This window comes from Macaca thibetana, chromosome 20 (assembly GCF_024542745.1).
Source record: "Macaca thibetana thibetana isolate TM-01 chromosome 20, ASM2454274v1, whole genome shotgun sequence".
Taxonomy (NCBI): Eukaryota; Metazoa; Chordata; class Mammalia; order Primates; family Cercopithecidae; genus Macaca; species Macaca thibetana.
This window is the reverse complement of record NC_065597.1, coordinates 33,741,674-33,759,079: the sequence shown is the minus strand read 5'-3', so window position 1 is coordinate 33,759,079 and position 17,406 is coordinate 33,741,674. Positions and strand designations below refer to the sequence as shown.

The 17,406-nt window shown below is 52.1% G+C and overlaps 1 pseudogene; it reads right to left on the bottom strand.

Moving 5' to 3' along the window:
- Positions 1–685: 685 nt before the first annotated feature.
- LOC126944114 (TIMELESS-interacting protein-like) lies at positions 686–10,470 on the bottom strand (annotated as a pseudogene).
- Between the last annotated feature and the right edge of the window lie 6,936 nt (positions 10,471–17,406).

Below are 17,406 nucleotides of genomic sequence, written 5' to 3'. Positions count from 1 at the left end.
CAAATGTCACCTTTTCTGGGAGGCTTTCCTGTGCCCTCAAGATTGGGCCACACTCTCCACTATCTCTTTTTTTTTTTTTTTTTTTTTGAGACAGAGTCTTGCTCAGTCACCCAGGCTGGAGTATAGTGGCGGGATCTTGGCTCACCGCAAGCTCCGCCTCCCAGGTTCACGCTATCCTCCTGCCTCAGCCTCCTGAGTAGCTGGGACTACAGGTGCCCGCCACCACACTCGGCTAATTTTTTTTGTATTTTTAGTAGAGACGCGGTTTCACCATGTTAACCAGGATGGTCTCGATCTCCTGACCTTGTGATCTGTTCTCCTTGGCCTCCCAAAGTGCTGGGATTACAGGTGTGAGCCATTGTGCCCTGTCACTCCCCACCACCTCTGATGTACATTCAGTGGGAGAGATCGCCAAGTTTGTGGGCATCAAGTCCCCCAGAAACAGAGCCAGAGATGGGAATTCTTGTGCAGGAGTTTTACTGTGATCTCAAGAAAACTGTAAGAGTGAGAAGCAGGGCAGGGCTGGGCCAAGATGTGGTTTTGGGAGAAATCTTGCCCCAGCCTGATCTGAAGGGGAGTTTCAGGGCACGAATGGCACCAAAGAGGCTGTGAAATCAAGAGGCAAGGGGACTAGGCTGCTCTACAGCCCCACCCCGCACCCCCACCCAACCCACACTGCTGGCCTTCAACCATCGCTCATAACCTCCTGGGCAGGTCCAGCAGCACGGCTCTCATCAACCAAAGGCGTCCTCTGGAGAGCTTCGAGCTCCTGGCAGCTCACAGCTGCAGCGGCTGAGGGAAGGGGGCACCAACCCGGGGAGCTGGGGGCAGTGTCCGTGTCCCCGCCAAGTGTCAACTCCCCAGGGCAGGTACGGTGTCCGCAGAGCTCAGACTGGGCACCAGAAAGCACAGAGTTTAGCGTCTGATGAGCTAAGCTGAGTCCAGGGAAGGCAACAGCTTTGGGGCTGCTATTGAAACTGCCTTTGCAAAATTAATGACTGAGACAGTGAAACAGATCTAACTTAACTGACTCCATCTTGCTTCTAACCTCTAAGCTGTCCTTGTTCATTCCTGGGCGTAGGCTGAACTAACTTTGGGAGAAACTTAGTTCATAGTTTATAGTTTAAACGAAGACGGTAACAGCACTTTCCCAAAACAGACCTCCTTCTTGCCTGGGGACTAGCTTGCCTTTGTAGGACTAACATTAGCCACAAGATTAGAAATTATGGTTTAGGAGTCATGCAGCTGGAGATTCTGACAAGATTCTGACCTTCCCTAATCTGCTCTGTGCTTGAGATATTTTGCAGACTCTGTACTTGATGGATCAATTGGCACCACCCAGATCAGTAAACTGGCTCATCTGATCTGATCCCTATGATTTCATCCCTGACCAATCAGCACTCCTGGCTCGCTGGCTTCCCCCACCCACCAAGTTATCCTTAAAAACTCTGCTTCCCAAATGCTCGGGGAGACTGATTTGAGTAATAATAAAACTCTGATCTCCCGCACAGCTGGCTCTGTGTGAATTACTCTTTCTCTATTGCAATTCCCCTGTCTTGATTAATTAGCTCTGTCTAGGCAGCAGGCAAGGTGGACCCCTTGGGAAGTTACAGTACTGGCTGACTCTATGGCTGGTGGAGGCCCCCTTCCACCCTAGTACCTTCCCAGCAAGCCTGGGGCCTCATCTTGTGGCTGCATCCCATCCTCCCTGCCCTTGGTTGTGCTGGCCAGCCTGGCTCTGGGAAGGCCGTGGGCCTCTGGGCAGATGTTCTGGTTCTGGATCTTTCCCGGGCCCCAGCCACCTTCCACTCCCCTCCGTGCCTTAGGCATCATCCCTAAACAAGTCACCTCTAGACTGGCACACAGCTCCCCAAAACCCCTCCTCCTGGAAGCCTCCCCACATTGGCTCAGCCAAGGGACGGCTCAGCTCTGTTCCCTGCCCCAGTGACAGCTTTAGGGTTTACACCATAGAAGACTATGCGTATGCAGGAGCCTCAATATTAGAAGTTTCAAAATAGTTTAAAAGGCATTTTTCTGGGTCACCCATTTTTACAACCATACACTGCAAAGGTAGATAGCCCTGCTGTGGCCACGCAAGGTGGTTAGGCCGGCCCACCTGGGGTGTGCTGGCCCGTGAGGCCGGTGTCGCGCTGGGGCAGCAACCGCGCAGCATCCTCTGACACAATCCGTGTGGCGCTGGCTGGTTGTTACATGGGCTTGCAGGGGTAATGGCTGTAGAGAGGCCGCATGGCCCCGGGCAGATATACTGGCCTAAGCATTGCCTTTTGATATTTACAGTGCTCATTTGAAGTCTAGGTCTGTAAAATTCAGAAATATGTTTCTTTTTCTTTTCTTTTCTTTTCTTTTTGAGATGGAGTCTGGCTCTGTTGCCCAGGCTGGAGTGCAGTGGCGCAATCTCGGCTTACTGCAACCTCCACCTCCTGGGTTCAAGTGATTCTTTTGTCTCAGCTTCCCAAGTAGCTGGGATTACAGGTGCCCACCACCACACCCAGCTACATTTTTTTTTTTTTAAGTAGAGACGGGGTTTCGCCATGTTGGCCAGGCTGGTCTCGAACTCCTCACCTCAAGTGATCTGCCTGCCTCAGCCTCCCAAAGTGCTGAGATTATAGGTGTAAGCCACCACGCCCGGCCCAGAAATATGTTTCATCATGGAAATAAGGACTACATGATAACAGATCTAGTCTTCATGAGCCTGTTTCACCTTCTAGGACCTGGGCCAGACACTGGCCCTTAGTACATATCAAGAAGTGAATGGACAGGTGAGTGAGTGAGTGGGTGAGTGGATTCACAGGTGAGTGGATGGATGAATGCGTGGATGTGAATGAATGGATAACAGCCTGCTTTACAAATGAAGAAACAGGTTCTAAGAGGTAGTGTTGCTTGCTCGAAATCACAAGTAAGTGGCAGAATCAGGATTCCAATTTAGTTCTATGGAGTCCAGAGCTGAAATCAATCAACATAATGAATCAATGCAATCCTTTCTTATCTTTATGGCACCTGCAATCCCAGATAAACCCTAACCTGTGGGGTGTACCAGTATAGCGAGAAGAGGAGAAAAAACCTCTAGGGCAGGGGAGTGGTGGATTGGACTCAGGGAAAAGGCAATAATGGGTAAGGCGACACTGTTTTTTTTGGGGGGGGGGGGGTTGTGTTTTTTTTTTTTTTTTTTTTTTTTTTTTGAGACCGAGTCTCATACTGTTGCCAGGCTGGAGTGCAATGGTGCAATCTCGGCTCACTGCAACGTCCGCCTTCCAGGTTCAAGCAATTCTCCTGCCTCAGCCTCCCGAGTAGCTGGGATTACAGGCGCCTGCCACCACGTCTGGCTAATTTATTTTATTTTATTTTTTTTGTATTTTTAGTAGAGATGGGGTTTCACTCTGTTGGCCAGGTTGGTCTCGAACTCCTGACCTCATGATCCGCCCATCTCGGCCTCCCAAAGTGCTGAGATTACAGGCATGAGCCACCGCACCTGGCCCTTGGGCACCACTGTTCTTGCCACTTCCTGCTGGCCCAGCATCCCCCCGACCCCCAGTGGTGTTGGATTGGCTTCCAGCCAGACCAACCAAGGGGCTGGTTTCAAGTACCTAGGTTTACACGATAGAAGACGGCGTATGCAGGAGCCTCAACATCAGAAGTTTCAAAATAGTTTAAAAGGAGTTTTTCTGGGTCACCCATTTTTACAACCATACACCATAAAGGGAGGTGGACCTGCTGTGGCTGTGCAATGCAATGAGGCTGGCCCACCTGGGGCGTGCTGGCCCGTGAGGCCTGTGTCAGGCACAGGGCACTAATGTCCCAGCGGTCCTCTGACACCCTCCATGTGGTGCTGGTTGGAAGTTATGGGCTTGCTGTTGAGAGGCTGCGTGCCCCTGGGCAAATATACGTTATTAACCATGGTGTTTATACTGGGAGGAGCGGGCAGACATGGGGGCTGGGGAAGGCCTGGGTCCCTCAGAGCAGCCTATGGGATCCATGAATCCCAACAGGGATCCATGCCCAGGGGCAGGGAGGGATGTCCGGGAACCTCAGCTTCTCCCCGCAGCTGAGCCCCCCATTTGAGGAGGGCAGGGAAATGGCGGTGGGGCTTGGGGACGGCGGAGGAGAGAGAGGAAGGGGGGTGTGTCTATGCTGACAGCCCCTCCAGGAGCCAATCTGCCTGGGAGAAGGAAGGGAGAAAAACAGCTCATTCCTGGACCACCAGGCAAGGGGGCTGGAGCCCCAGCTCTGGCTGGATGTACTTTGCAACCTTAAGCACTAGGCCTGGGGCCTCGGGGTTAACCAAATGAATGACAAGGGGTTGGACCAGGTGACCTGATGAGATTTTTTGGCCTGGGACAACCTGCTGAACATCCCTGAGTCAAGGAAGGGCCTCAGGCCCTACAGGCAGAGGAGGAGCAGCTAATTGCCCAGGGGACAGGAACTGAATCCCAGAGCCTGGAGGGAGGATGAGGTGGTCAGGCCTCGGTGTGACCTGGGGCAGCAGTGCAGGGTTGGGAGAGATGCCCTGAAGTGAGGCAGACCGGGGTTCTGGTCTCAAGTCAGCTACTTGCCAGCTGCAAGCCACTTTACACCCCTGAGCCTCAGACTCCCCACATGGGATGAAGGGACAATAGCAGTACCTGCTTCGAAGGTTGCTATGAGCACTGTTGATAGCCAGGAGGACTGAGACCTGTTCCTGCCCTTTCCACCTTGGCTTCCCTGTGACACATCAGCCCTAGGGAAGCAGGGCCAGTGCCACCCCACATGCAGGTGGCAAAACTGAGAGGCTCCAGGGGGTGGATTCAAGCCGGTTTCCTTCTGCCTTTATGCACACTGCTTCTCTCCAGCGTCCACTACAGGTGATGGCCACGCTACTCCCATGTCCTCACATGCACCTGGGTTATGTCAGCGGCAGCCATGCGTGCACATGCACTCTCACACACTCACACTCAAACACACACGCACACTCACAAGCACACATGCACACTCACACTCAAACACACATGCACACTCAAAGACACATGGATATTCACACTCAAACACACACATTCACACTCACACATGCACACACACTCCAACACACATTCCCTCATGCACACACACTCAACCACACATTCCCTCATGCACACACACACATTCCCTCACACTCACACATTTACTCTCACACATGCACACACACTCATACACACACTCTCACACACACATATTCACACACATTCTCACACACACTCTCATACACTCACACACATACACTCTCACACACCCCTGCCCTGCCCGCAGGCGCCTGGGGTTGGGCAGTGCTAAGGGTGGGAGTTGGGAGAAGAGCATGGTTTTTCCAGCTGCTGGGCTCCTTCTGCCAGAAAGTGAGGGAGGAAGAAATGGAGGCGGCGGCCGGGAGGGGAAGGGTGGGAGTGGGGTGGAATGGGGGAGGTGGCACTGGCTGGCCGTTCCGTGGAAAGATTACTTTTTCCCTGGAAACACTCCACAGGTTCCAGCCCTCCACCCTTCTCCTCCAGCTGCCTTTTCCTGCCTTTCCTGGAACAAAGGCTGGGGGTGGGGGGGAGGAGGAGGCCACAGGGCCCACCTGGACATGGACACGCAGCGACATCACCCCCCAGGCTTGAGTTACAGAGCCCCCACCCTGCCCTGTCATTAAACCCAGGCCACTAACCACAACTCTGCCTTACGGAGGGAAACTGAGGCACAGAGCAGAAAACCCACCTTCCCCATGGGGTGCCATCAACCCCAAGAAACACCATGTAGCCTGTGCCCTTTGAGAGGTCATGGTGGCCAGTCCCTTGCCTCGGGTAAGGCCAGGGCTCCTAGGAGGAGACCCCTTCCCTGTGGGACTGTTCTGCTCCTTATTTTATTTTATTTTTGTAGAGACAGGATCTCATTATGTTACCCAGGCTGGTCTTAAACTCATGGGCTTAAGCAGTCTTCCTACCTCAGCCTCCCAAAGTGCTGGGATGAGTGTGAGTACAGGCGTGAGCCACAGCACCCAGCCCATGCTCTGCTGTTTAATCAAGAAGTTCCTGCTGTGTCCTACCAGGTCTCCTGGTTGTGGCTCATCCCCACTTTCTCCTCTGGGAGGTGGGAAACAGACCCGCCCAAGGCCTGTCCCAGCCGCCCTCCCTGGCCTGTGAGCCTGGGCTGTGTGTGGAAGACAGGGCGGCGGGAGAACTGGGGAGAAGGCCTCTGCCTTGTGCTCCACCTGGCTCTAGCCTAGGCTTTCTCATCCCTTCTTTCTCTCCCTCCCCTCCTACTTCCCGTGTCTACTAAAAATACAAAAATTAACTGGGCGTGCACATTGCCAAGACAATCATAAGCTAAAAGAACAAAGCTGGAGGCATCATGCTACCTGACTTTAAGCTATACTACAAGGCTACAGTAACCAAAACAGCATGGTACTGGTACCAAAACAGAGATATAGACCAGTGGAACAGAACAGAACCCTCAGAAATAATACCACACATCTACAACCATCTGATCTTTGACAAACCTGACAAAAAAAAAAAAAGGGGGAAAAGGATTCCCTGTTGATTTATTTATTTATTTATTTATTTATTTTATTTATTTATTTTTTTTTTGAGACAGAGTCTCGCTTAGTCACCCAGGCTGGAGTGCAATGGCGTGATCTCGGCTCACTGCAAGCTCCGCCTCCCAGGTTCACGCCATTCTCCTGCCTCAGCCTCCCGAGTAGCTGGGACTACAGGCGCCCGCCGCCTCGCCCGGCTAATTTTTTGCATTTTTAGTAGAGACGGGGTTTCACCGTGTTAGCCAGGATGGTCTCGATCTCCTGACCTCGTGATCCGCCCACCTCGGCCTCCCAAAGTGCTGGGATTACAGGCGTGAGCCACCGCGCCCGGCCAGGATTCCCTGTTTAATAAATGGTGCTGGGAAAACTGGCGAGCCATATGTAGAAAGCTGAAACTGGATCCCATCCTTACACCTTACAAAAATTAATTCAAGATGGATTAAAGACTTAAATGTTAGACCTAAAACCACAAAAACCCTAGAAGAAAACCTAGGCAATACCATTGAGGACATAGGCATGGGCAAGGACTTCATGTCTAAAACACCAAAAGCAATGGCAACAAAAGCCAAAACTGACAAATGGGATCTAATTAAACTAAAGAGCTTCTGTACAGCAAAAGAAACTACCATCAGAGTAAACAGGCATCCTACAGAATGGGAGAAAATTTTTGCAATCTACCCATTTGACAAAGGGCTAATATCCAGAATCTACAAAGAACTTAAACAAATTTACAAGAAAAAATCAAATAACCCCAACAAAAAGTGGTCACAGGATATGAACAGACACTTCTCAAAGACATTTATGCAGCCAACAGACATACGAAAAAAATGCTCATCATCACTGGCCATCAGAGAAATGCAAATCAAAACCACAATGAGATACCATCTCACACCAGTTAGAATGGGGATCATTAAAAAGTCAGGAAACAACAGGTGCTGGAGAGGATGTGGAGAAATAGGAACACTTTTACACTGTTGGTGGGACTGTAAACTAGTTCAACCATTGTGGAAGACAGTGTGGCGATTCCTCAAGGAACTAGAACTAGAAATACCATTTGACCCAGCCATCCCATTACTGGGTATATACCCAAAGGATTATAAATCATGCTGCTATAAAGACACATGCACACGTATGTTTAATGCGGCACTATTCACAAGAGCAAAGACTTGGAACCAACCCAAATATCCATCAATGGTAGACTGGATCAAGAAAATGTGGCACATACACACCATGGAATACTATGCAGCCATAAAAAAGGATGAGTTCATGTCTTTTGTAGGGGCATGGATAAACCTGGAAACCATCAGTCTGAGCAAACTATCGCAAGGACAGAAAACCAAACACTGCATGTTCTCACTCATAGGTGGGAACTGAACAATGAGAACACTTGGACACAGCATGGGGAACATTACACACCAGGGCCTGTTGTGGGGTCGGGGGAAGGGGAAGGGATAGCATTAGGAGATATACCTAATGTAAATGATGAGTTAATGGGTGCAGCACACCAACATGGCACATGTATACATATGTAACAAACATGCACATTGTGCACGTGTACCCTAGAACTTGAAATATAATAATAATAAAATTAAAAAAAAAAGTAGCTGGGCGTGGTGGCTCATGCTTATAATCCCAGCTACTCGGGAAGCTGAGGCAGGAGAATCTCTTCAACCCAAGAGGCAGAGGTTGCAGTGAGCCGAAATTTCACCACTGCACTCCAGCTTGGGCAACAGAGTGAGACTCCATCTAAACAAACAAAACCTCCAACTTAGTGAAAACAAGGCATTCAATGATAGATCAACCGCAGAAACTGCTTATTACCTACTACTCATTTTATTTTATTATTTTTCTTTTTTGAGACAGAGTCTTGCTCTGTTGCCCAGGCTGGAGTGCAATGGCATGATCTCGGCTCACTGCAAGCTCCGCCTCCCAGGTTCACGCCATTCTCCTGCCTCAGCCTCCCAAGTAGCTGTACCTACAGGCGCCCGCCACCATGCCTGGCTAATTTTTTGTATTTTTAGTAGAGACGGGTTTCACCGTGTTAGCCAGTATGGTCTTGATCTCCTAACCTAGTGATCCGCCTGCCTCAGCCTCCCAAAGTGTTGGGATTACAGGCATGAGCCACTGCACCCGGCCCTAAAGTCATATCTATACAAAAACAAACACTAAAGAGAATAGATCTATCTAAAGTGACAAAAATAAGTATAAATAAATACCAGATTTTAAACAAGAATCTGTAAAAATTTTACTACCTAAGGATTTTCACTCAAAGAAGAAAAAAATATGGCCAGGCACAGTGGCTCATGCCTGTAATCCCAGATGTTTGGGAGGCTGAGGTGGGTGGATCACCTGAGGTCAGGAGTTCAAGACCAGCCTGGCCAGCATGGTAAAACCCCATCTCTATTAAAAATACAAAAAATTAGCCAGGCATGGTGGCAGATGCCTGTAATCCTAGCTACTCAGGAGACTGAGGTAGGAGAATCGCTTGAACCAGGGAGGTGGAAGCTGCAGTGAGCAGAGATGGTACCATTTCACTCCAGCCTGGGCAACAAGAGTGAAACTCCAACTCAGAAACAAACAAACAAACAAAAAACTACAACCAAAAAAAAAACCATAGTAACACCAAGCTTGCAGGATGGTGAGTTAACAGATACATTTTATCTTAATGGAAACTTATGTAGCAATTCAGTAACATTTCTGGATGAAGAATCAAGTTACTGTTGCACATTTGTGAAAGACTAATCTAGGAGTGTTTCCTCTAATTTTAATTCCTCCTCTTCATTTGAAGTATTAGCAGGAGCTGGCCGGGCGCGGTGGCTCAAGCCTGTAATCCCAGCACTTTGGGAGGCCGAGACGGGCGGATCACGAGGTCGGGAGATCGAGACCACCCTGGCTAACACGGTGAAACCCCGTCTCTACTAAAAAAAATACAAAAAACTAGCCGGGCGAGGTGGCGGGCGCCTGTAGTCCCAGCTACTCGGGAGGCTGAGGCAGGAGAATGGCGGGAACCCGGGAGGCGGAGCTTGCAGTGAGCCGAGATCCGGCCACTGCACTCCAGCCTGGGAGACAGAGCGAGACTCCGTCTCAAAAAAAAAAAAAAAAAAAAAAAGAAGTATTAGCAGGAGCATCATTATATGGAATGTCTAGCATGTCTTCCCTTAATCCAGTTGACTCCTCCTTTTGATCCTCATCAGTATTAACCTCAACTGTCTATGCCCTGGGTGTATTCATTAACATATCATTTCCTAGGGACTATTACTTAGCAGCTTTGCCTGCCTTCTTTCTAAGGCCAGTTGTTTATTTCTCTCAATTTTTTGTTGTTGCTCTTCTGTTAGGCTTCTACTTGACTCAGAAGCAAACATCTCACTTTCAGATGACTTTGTCAGAAAGGGATCTAATTCAGTAGCAGTTACATCATGTCCATTATTTTCCACAACTTCATCGTTATTGCTAATAAAATCTTCAGGTAAAATAGGGAGATAAAGTCGAATTTGTTTTAAATAAGTCTGAACTTCTTTTTCATTTCCCAGGTATTCAACTCTGTCAATACAATCCTCAAACTGCAGTTTAGGGAATAGCCTACGTGCCCAGTGTTCCAAGTGTCTGATTAGGGTCTTCAAATCTTCAGCCTCATGACCTTTACCTTTGAATTTTGCCTTATCAAATACATGCCTTAAGGCTGGAAGTCCTCTCTCTGAAATTAATCTCTAGCATCCAGCTTGGGTATATTTCTTTTAACTGTTCTCTTTGGAGGTACAGGAACAGGTGCTCCACTTCCTGACTCTTCATCAGGTTCCGCCTCTTCATCATCTTGTCTGTCTGGAGAGACTGCAGGTGGGAAAGGACGAAAAGCTTCATCTTCTACATGCTCATAATCTGGTAGGTCAATCATGCCATTCTCCTGTGGTTCTAGCATCTTTTCCTCTCACGCAGAAAGCAGGGGCCACAGTGCACAGCTCCAGGGTTCTCACTTTCACTTTCCTCTTTGCTTTCTTTTCTTTCTTTTTTTTTTTTTTTTTTTTTTGAGACAAAATCTCGAGTCTCGCTCTGTCGCCCAGGCTGGAGTGCGGTGGCCCGATCTCGGCTCACTGCAAGCTCCGCCTTCTGGGTTCAAGCGATTCTCCTGCCTCAGCCTCCCGAGTAGCTGGGACTACAGACTCCCGCCATCACACCCAGCTAGTTTTTGTATTTTTAGTAGAGACAGGGTTTTACCACATCAGCTAGCCTGGTCTCAAACTCCTGACCTCGTGATCTGCCCTCCTTGGCCTCCCAAAGTGCTGGGATTACAGGTGTGAGCCACCGTGCCTGGCCTCACTTTCCTTCACTTTCTCCTTTTTTTTTTTTTTTTTTTTTTTGTGTCAGAGTCTTGCTCTGTCGCCTAGGCTGGAGTGCAACGTTGCAATCTCAGGCCTCACTGCAACCTCCGCCTCCCAGGTTCAGGCAATTCTCCTGCCTCAACCTTCTAAGTAGGTGGGATTACAGGTGTGCACCACCATGCCCGGCTAAGTTTTGTAGTTTTAGTAGAGATGAGGTTTCATTATGTTGGGCAGGCTGGTCTCAAACTCCTGACCTCATGATCTGCCCGCCTCGGCCTCCCAAAGTGCTGGGATTACAGACGTGAGCCACTGTGCTCAACCTCTCCTTTGCTTTCCTGCTCTCTTCTCTCTTCTCTCTCTCTCTCTCTTTCCCCTTTCCTCCATCTCCCCTTACTTTTCCTCCTCCTTTCCTCCCACCCTCGTCCCCTCATCCCACTCTCTCCTCAAGCTCTCCAGCACTCCTAGCCTCATACCCATCCTGTAGGCATCTCCCCAAGTTGTTCCACCAGCTCCTCAGACTGCCCCCAGCCACCCTGCTCCTCCCCAAGTGCTCCCAGTCCCATTGGTGACTCCTCCAGACCCCTCCGTTGCTCAAGTCAGAACCCAGGGTTCATCCTGAGCTGGTCAGTCGACTCAACCCTTGGGCCCATTACTGGCCAGGCTCGTCCACCTCCTCACCTTCGCCAGGTCCCTGCTGGCTCCTCTCTTTCTGTCCCTGCTCCTGACTTCCACCTTCTCCAAAAATTGCCTCCTAAGGGCTAACATGGGACCGTGGGTGAGGGCCTGGTGCTTTCTGGATGAAGCCCCTGCTCTGGAGCAAGACCTGTTGGCCCGTCCCCACCCAGCCAAGCACCCGCACCACTCCCGCACGTCTGTGGTAGGCCTGGTCTCCCCAGGCCTCTGCACGTGCTGCCTGCTCTGCCTGGGAAGCCCTGTCCCTCCTCTCACCCCCGGCATAGGCACACACTCTGTCCCAGGCAACTCGGCGGACCAGGAGCTCCCCCTCTCCATAGCCCCTGAGTTGTCCCTCTGTGCTCCCCGTTTCCTGCCCGCTTCCCTCCAAGGGCAGGTCCCTGTCCAGCACAGAACGTCACACTTCAATGTGAGGGACTTGACCCAGGTTAGGAGTAAGAAATCCAAGTAAAGGCCAGGCTCGGTGACTCATGCCTGCAACCTCAGCGCTTTGGGAGGCTGAGGCAGGAAGATCACTTGAGGCCAGGAGTTCGGGTCCCGCCTGGGCAACATAGCAAGCCTCATTCCTACCAAAAAGAAAAAAGAAAAAAAAAAATTAACTGTTTGCGCTGGTACACACCTGTAGTTCCAGCTTCTCGGGAGGGTGAGGTAGAAGGATCGCTTGAGGCCGGGAGGTGGAGGTTGCAGTGAGCTATGATCCAGCCTGGGCGACAGACAGACACCCTGTCTCTAAAAATAAATAAATAAATACAAATGTAAAAATCCAGGTAAAGACTGGCTAGGAGGAATCCCTAATAGAGCCAAGAAGCGGCCACCGATGTGGAACCCCAGAAGAGCAGAGCTGGGGAGGTCTCTGACATTACAAGCCCAACCCCTTCACACCTCGCCTGGGGAGGCTTCTCTCCTGTCCCAGGATCCTAGGCAGGTACCCCTAGGCCCACGGGTGCTGGGCTGTTTGCTGTGAGGCACTCCCTGAGGCGGAAGCACCGCTGCTGGTCGGGCCACTCCGAGGGCAGTCCGAGGCCGGCAGCCTGTAGTCTCTGCCGTTGTTTGGACCATCTTGCCCATACACTGAAAGAGAAGGATGATAATCTCCCTGTACTCGGCCCCTTCCCCTGCCAGAAGGAGCCGATGCTGCAGAAGAGAAAGGGGGTCTTTATGCCCGCAGGCAGAAGGGCACCGCTCCCCTCCTGGTCCCCCCAGGATGACCTCTGTTGAAAGGACTCTTTGTGAGGCTCCCCGAGTCTGGCCAGGGCTGACACAGAGTCCTCCCCAAGTGGGGGGTGGCGGCAGCCAGCTGGGGGGCTCTGTCCGGGTGAGGTCACAGGGCATGGCTGGGGAGGCCTCTGAGCCTTAAGACCTGAGGAAGAGGCCATCTGACGGCAGGAAATGAGAGAGGACACGCCCCTCACAGCATGTAGGAGTGAGGTTAGACTTGCTGCTGCCTGGGTCCAAACTGGCCCTGGTCTCTCAGCAGCTACTGCAGAGTGGGTTCCTTGTGGAATTGGTCACACAGGAGGCGATGCCCACCCCACCTCCTTGTCACCTACTCTCCCCTCACTCACTATGTTTCGTTGTTTGTTTGTTTTTCTAAAGATGGGGGCTCCCTATGTTGCCCAGGCTGGTCTTGAACTCCTGAGCTCAACCATTCCTCCCACCTCAGCCTCCAAAAGTGCTGGGATTACAGGCATGAGCCACCACGTTCGGCCACGCTGTTTGTTTTTGTTTTTGTTTTAAGAGACAGAGTCTTACTGGAGTGCAGTGGCACAATCACAGCTCACTGCAGCCTCGAATTCGCAGGCTCAAGTGATCCTCCCACCCCAGCCTCCTGAGTAGCAGGGACTACAGGCATGTGCCACTGCAATGGATATTTTCTCTTTCTTGAATCAACTGGCACATGCCCACTCCCAGGGACTTTGCAAATGCTGTTTCTTCTACTTAGAATGCTATTCTCTGAGATGTTGGAGTTGCTCATTACTTTCTCAAAGGGGCCTACTCAGCCCACTCCCCATTCGATGCCCCCTCCTGGCTCTTTCCTTTGCCCTGTCACCTTCCAGCCTACCATGTCATAGATCATGCCTGGCCCCTCATCCCCCATCTAGAAGTTCAGTGAGGGAAATTCCATTCACTTATTTCACATCCCAGGGCCTGACATCCAGTGAACATTTGTCTGAATGAACAAATAGATCATTTCCTTTAATTAATCCCTTCTCCCACCCTGAGACGGAGGCACAATGATTCCTTTACAGACGAAGGCTCTGGGAACTGAAGGATGTTTCCCAAGTTACACAGTGAGAAGGAGCTAGAATTGGGATCAGATTCGGGGCTGTCTGCCCCCCTCCCCCCACATGGCTTTCACCAATGTGCTTCCTACCTCCCTGGTGACAGCCACCCACACACACCATGCCCCCCTGCCTGGCTAGGCTCCAAAGAGAGAAGGGCTTGTCCCTTAGGGAATGTTCCCAAAGATGCCTATCAGAGGCAGCTCTGAAGTTCAGGACCACCCAATCCCTCCCTTGCAGGGTGAAAGGATCCCAACCCCAGGTCCTCAGGCAGAGCCCAGCCTGCAACCCTGCCTTCCTAGGAGAACAGAAGAGCAGCCACATCCGTCCCCAACCTCACCCCTGCAAGCCTGACACTACCAAGCTTCGTGCCAGCAGGCCAGGCTTTGACTCTCTGCAATCTCAGCACCTCACCTGTCAAATAGGGCAGTGCCACCTGTCCAGCAGGTGCATCTTTGAGGAACAGGTAACAATGTACAGGAAGGGGCCCCCAGGACCTGAGCTGCAAAGCTGCAGGCATAAATGTCACCCCTGCCCCGCTGCCAAGGCTGGAAGTCGGCAGGAAATGAGGAATGGGAGTGCCAGAAAAGAGCTCACCCCTGCCCCACTCCCCCAAAGCTGGAGGAAAAGGCTGAGCGAGGGGCCGCCAAGGCCATGAGTCAGCCTCCCCTGAAAAGCCAGGCAGGGGCCCAGGTCCTCCTCCATGGGTGGGGAGGGTCTCCCTGGGGAACAGCAAAGCCACCCGGGCCAGGAGCCATGTGGTATTCATCTCTCTCAAGCCTATGGAAGGGTCTAGCGTGATGCTGACAGCAGCCAGCGGGACTGCACTGGCCCCTCGAAAAGGGGATTTCCTTACAAAGGCCAAGCTTGGTGCCCCCTTGGGGGCCACCTACCCCTTTCTCTCAGACTACTTGGCATGGCCCCCTCCATCCTGCCGCCCCATCCCCCGGCAGCCCCCACAGTGCCCAAAGGGCCCCTCTGAGCCAAGGACAGGGCATCAGAGAACAGCAAGGCAGTCCCTTCCCGGTGCAGATGGGGAAATCGCCCCCGGGGGCAGCACTGAGCTGCCTGGGGCCGCACGGCCAGCTAGTGGCAGGGCTGGAGATGGGGCCCAGCTTAGCCTGGCCCCAAGGCCTGGCTCTTGGCTCTGCTCTGAAGACAACTCACTCAGGCGCATCCGACCCCTGGGCTGCTGGGTTGAACCCTCTGGCACAGGCAGGCTCTGACCCCAGAGTGGGGACACCATTCATTGCCCCGTTTCATCCGATCTCTCACTAACCCCCACCCACCCCTTGCTCCAGCAACAGGAACTTCTTGCAGTTCCCTCAAACTGGCCAGGCTCTCTCCAGCCTCTCCAGCTCCAGGCCTTTTCTCTCTCTTTCTTTTCTTTTCTTTTCTTTCTTTCTTTTTCTTTTCTTTTCTTTTTTTTTTTTTTTTTTTTTTTTTGAGACAGAGTCTTGCTCTGTCACCAAGGCTGGGGTGCAGTGGCATGATCACTGCTTATGCAGCCTTGACCTCCCAAGCTCAAGTGATCTTCCCTCCTCAGCCTTCCAAATCGCTCGGACTACAGGTGTGCCACCACACCCAGTTGATTATTTTATTTTTTGTAGAGATGGGGTTTCACCATGTTGCCGAGGCTGGTCTTGAACTCCTGGACTGGAGAGATCCACCTGCTTTGGCCTCCCAAAGTGCCAGGATTAAAGGCACAAGCCACAGTGTCCGGCCCTCCAGGCCTTTGTCCATGCTGTTTCTTTTGCCTAGAAATGTGTTTCTTCTCCTTTCCCTGGTCAGCTTGTACCCACCCCTCAGCTCTCAGTGCAGACAGTAGACATGGCTTCCTCCGAGAAGTGCTCCCTCTTTCCTCCCACCCACCCCCACGAAGGTGGGGTTACAAGCCCCTCTCTGGACTCCCATTCAACAGGAAACTACTTGCAGGGCCCATGGCTCAGCCCCAGATCCCAGCAGCACAGCCGGTACACAGCAGTGGCTCACTGTTTGCTCACTGAGGGAACCAGTGAACAAGAAGGAATGGGCAGCACTCACGGTGGAGGGGCTCCAAGATGACAGCAGGGGCAACCCCCTCCTCTCCCACTCCCTCCTCTGGCCACTCCAGGTGCTGGGGAGCTGGAAGGGAGACTGAGAGGGGCAGGAGCTGCCACTGTCACCCTGACTGTGGTCTCCCCTTGGAAGGGCCAACTCCACCCTCTGCTCGTCAGACTCTTTCTCACTTCTGCTCCAGAGCCCCTGCGGCTCACCTCTTCACTCTCTATTCTCCTCTTCAAATTCCAGAGAGAGGAATCCGACAGCCGTGGCCTGGCACTGGCCGGCCCAGGAGATCATCTTGCAATCATCTTCACCCAGCAGCCCAGGGCAGGTCCATACCCCAGGGTGATTCACTCAGAAATCCACTCATTCTTTCATCCCTGTGCCAGGCACAGTCCTCGGGGCAGGGGATCCAGCAGGGAAGAAACAGATGGAGCCCTGCCCTCCCGGGGCAGACAGTCCAGGAGACTCTTCTCTCCTCCCCACGTTTCTAGGAGCCTCAGTCTTCCTGCCTGGTAAAGATTTCTTCATTTCTCCTCTCCTTGCCACAAAACCCTTCTATGCAACAGAGACACAGTTGGGGGCCCAAGAAGGAGGCCAACCACGAGGACCACATGAGGACCCTAAGACAATGACAACGATGGTTACCATGACAACACTCACCGTGGGCTGAGTCCTGCCTCAAGCCCATTCCATCTGCTATCAGTGAATCCCCGCCATGCCCTAGGAAGCTGCACGTGGCTGTTATTCCCATTTCTGTGAAACGGGAAAGTACAGTGAGGTTAGTGTCACATCCTCAGGTCGCAGGGCTCAGGTTGGTAAGCACTGGAGCCAGGTTTAGTCCAAGTCATCACATCCTGAAGGGAATGGCTGAGCCACTGAGCCACTTGGTTTTTCCCACTCAGAAGGGCACATCCATTGGTTCATTGCCCTGCAATGATCCTGCACCATCGGAGGTGGAAGGCCTCCATTCAGCCTGCCTTCTGGACCGAAGAAGGTGTTGGGCAGGGCCTGCCTGGAAGAGGGGGGCAATCATCACCCTTGCCTAGCCAGCCCTTTACGAGGAGAGACACCACCCTCCCCCAGCAGCCCAGCCTCAGTCTCAGGGACCTCTTTTCCTTCTCCACTGTTGCCAGTGGCACAGGGGCCAGTGCCAGGAGCTGTGCCCACTTTACCATCCCATGCTCAAGACACCAGCTCTATTTCCTGCAACCCCCACCTCTGGCCTCTGGCCTCCCTGGCCCGTCTCTATCCTCTGCAGCCCGCATTGCAGCCAGGGCGCCATCCTGCTCCCCAGCGCCCCCTGTGGCCGTGTGGGCTGCCCTCTTCAGGCTCACCCCACTGTTGGGCCCGACAAGGCCATCCATGTGTCCCAGTTGGAAGCTAGTGGTCAACTCAAAATAACTACTCCCCTCCATTCTGACACAACTGTCTTCCCCAGAAGGACGACAGCTGCAAGGGATTAGAGCTGGGGACAGAAGGAGAGAACCCCCCACCCACAGCCCCAAGCCCACGGAGCTGGAGCAGGTGGCAG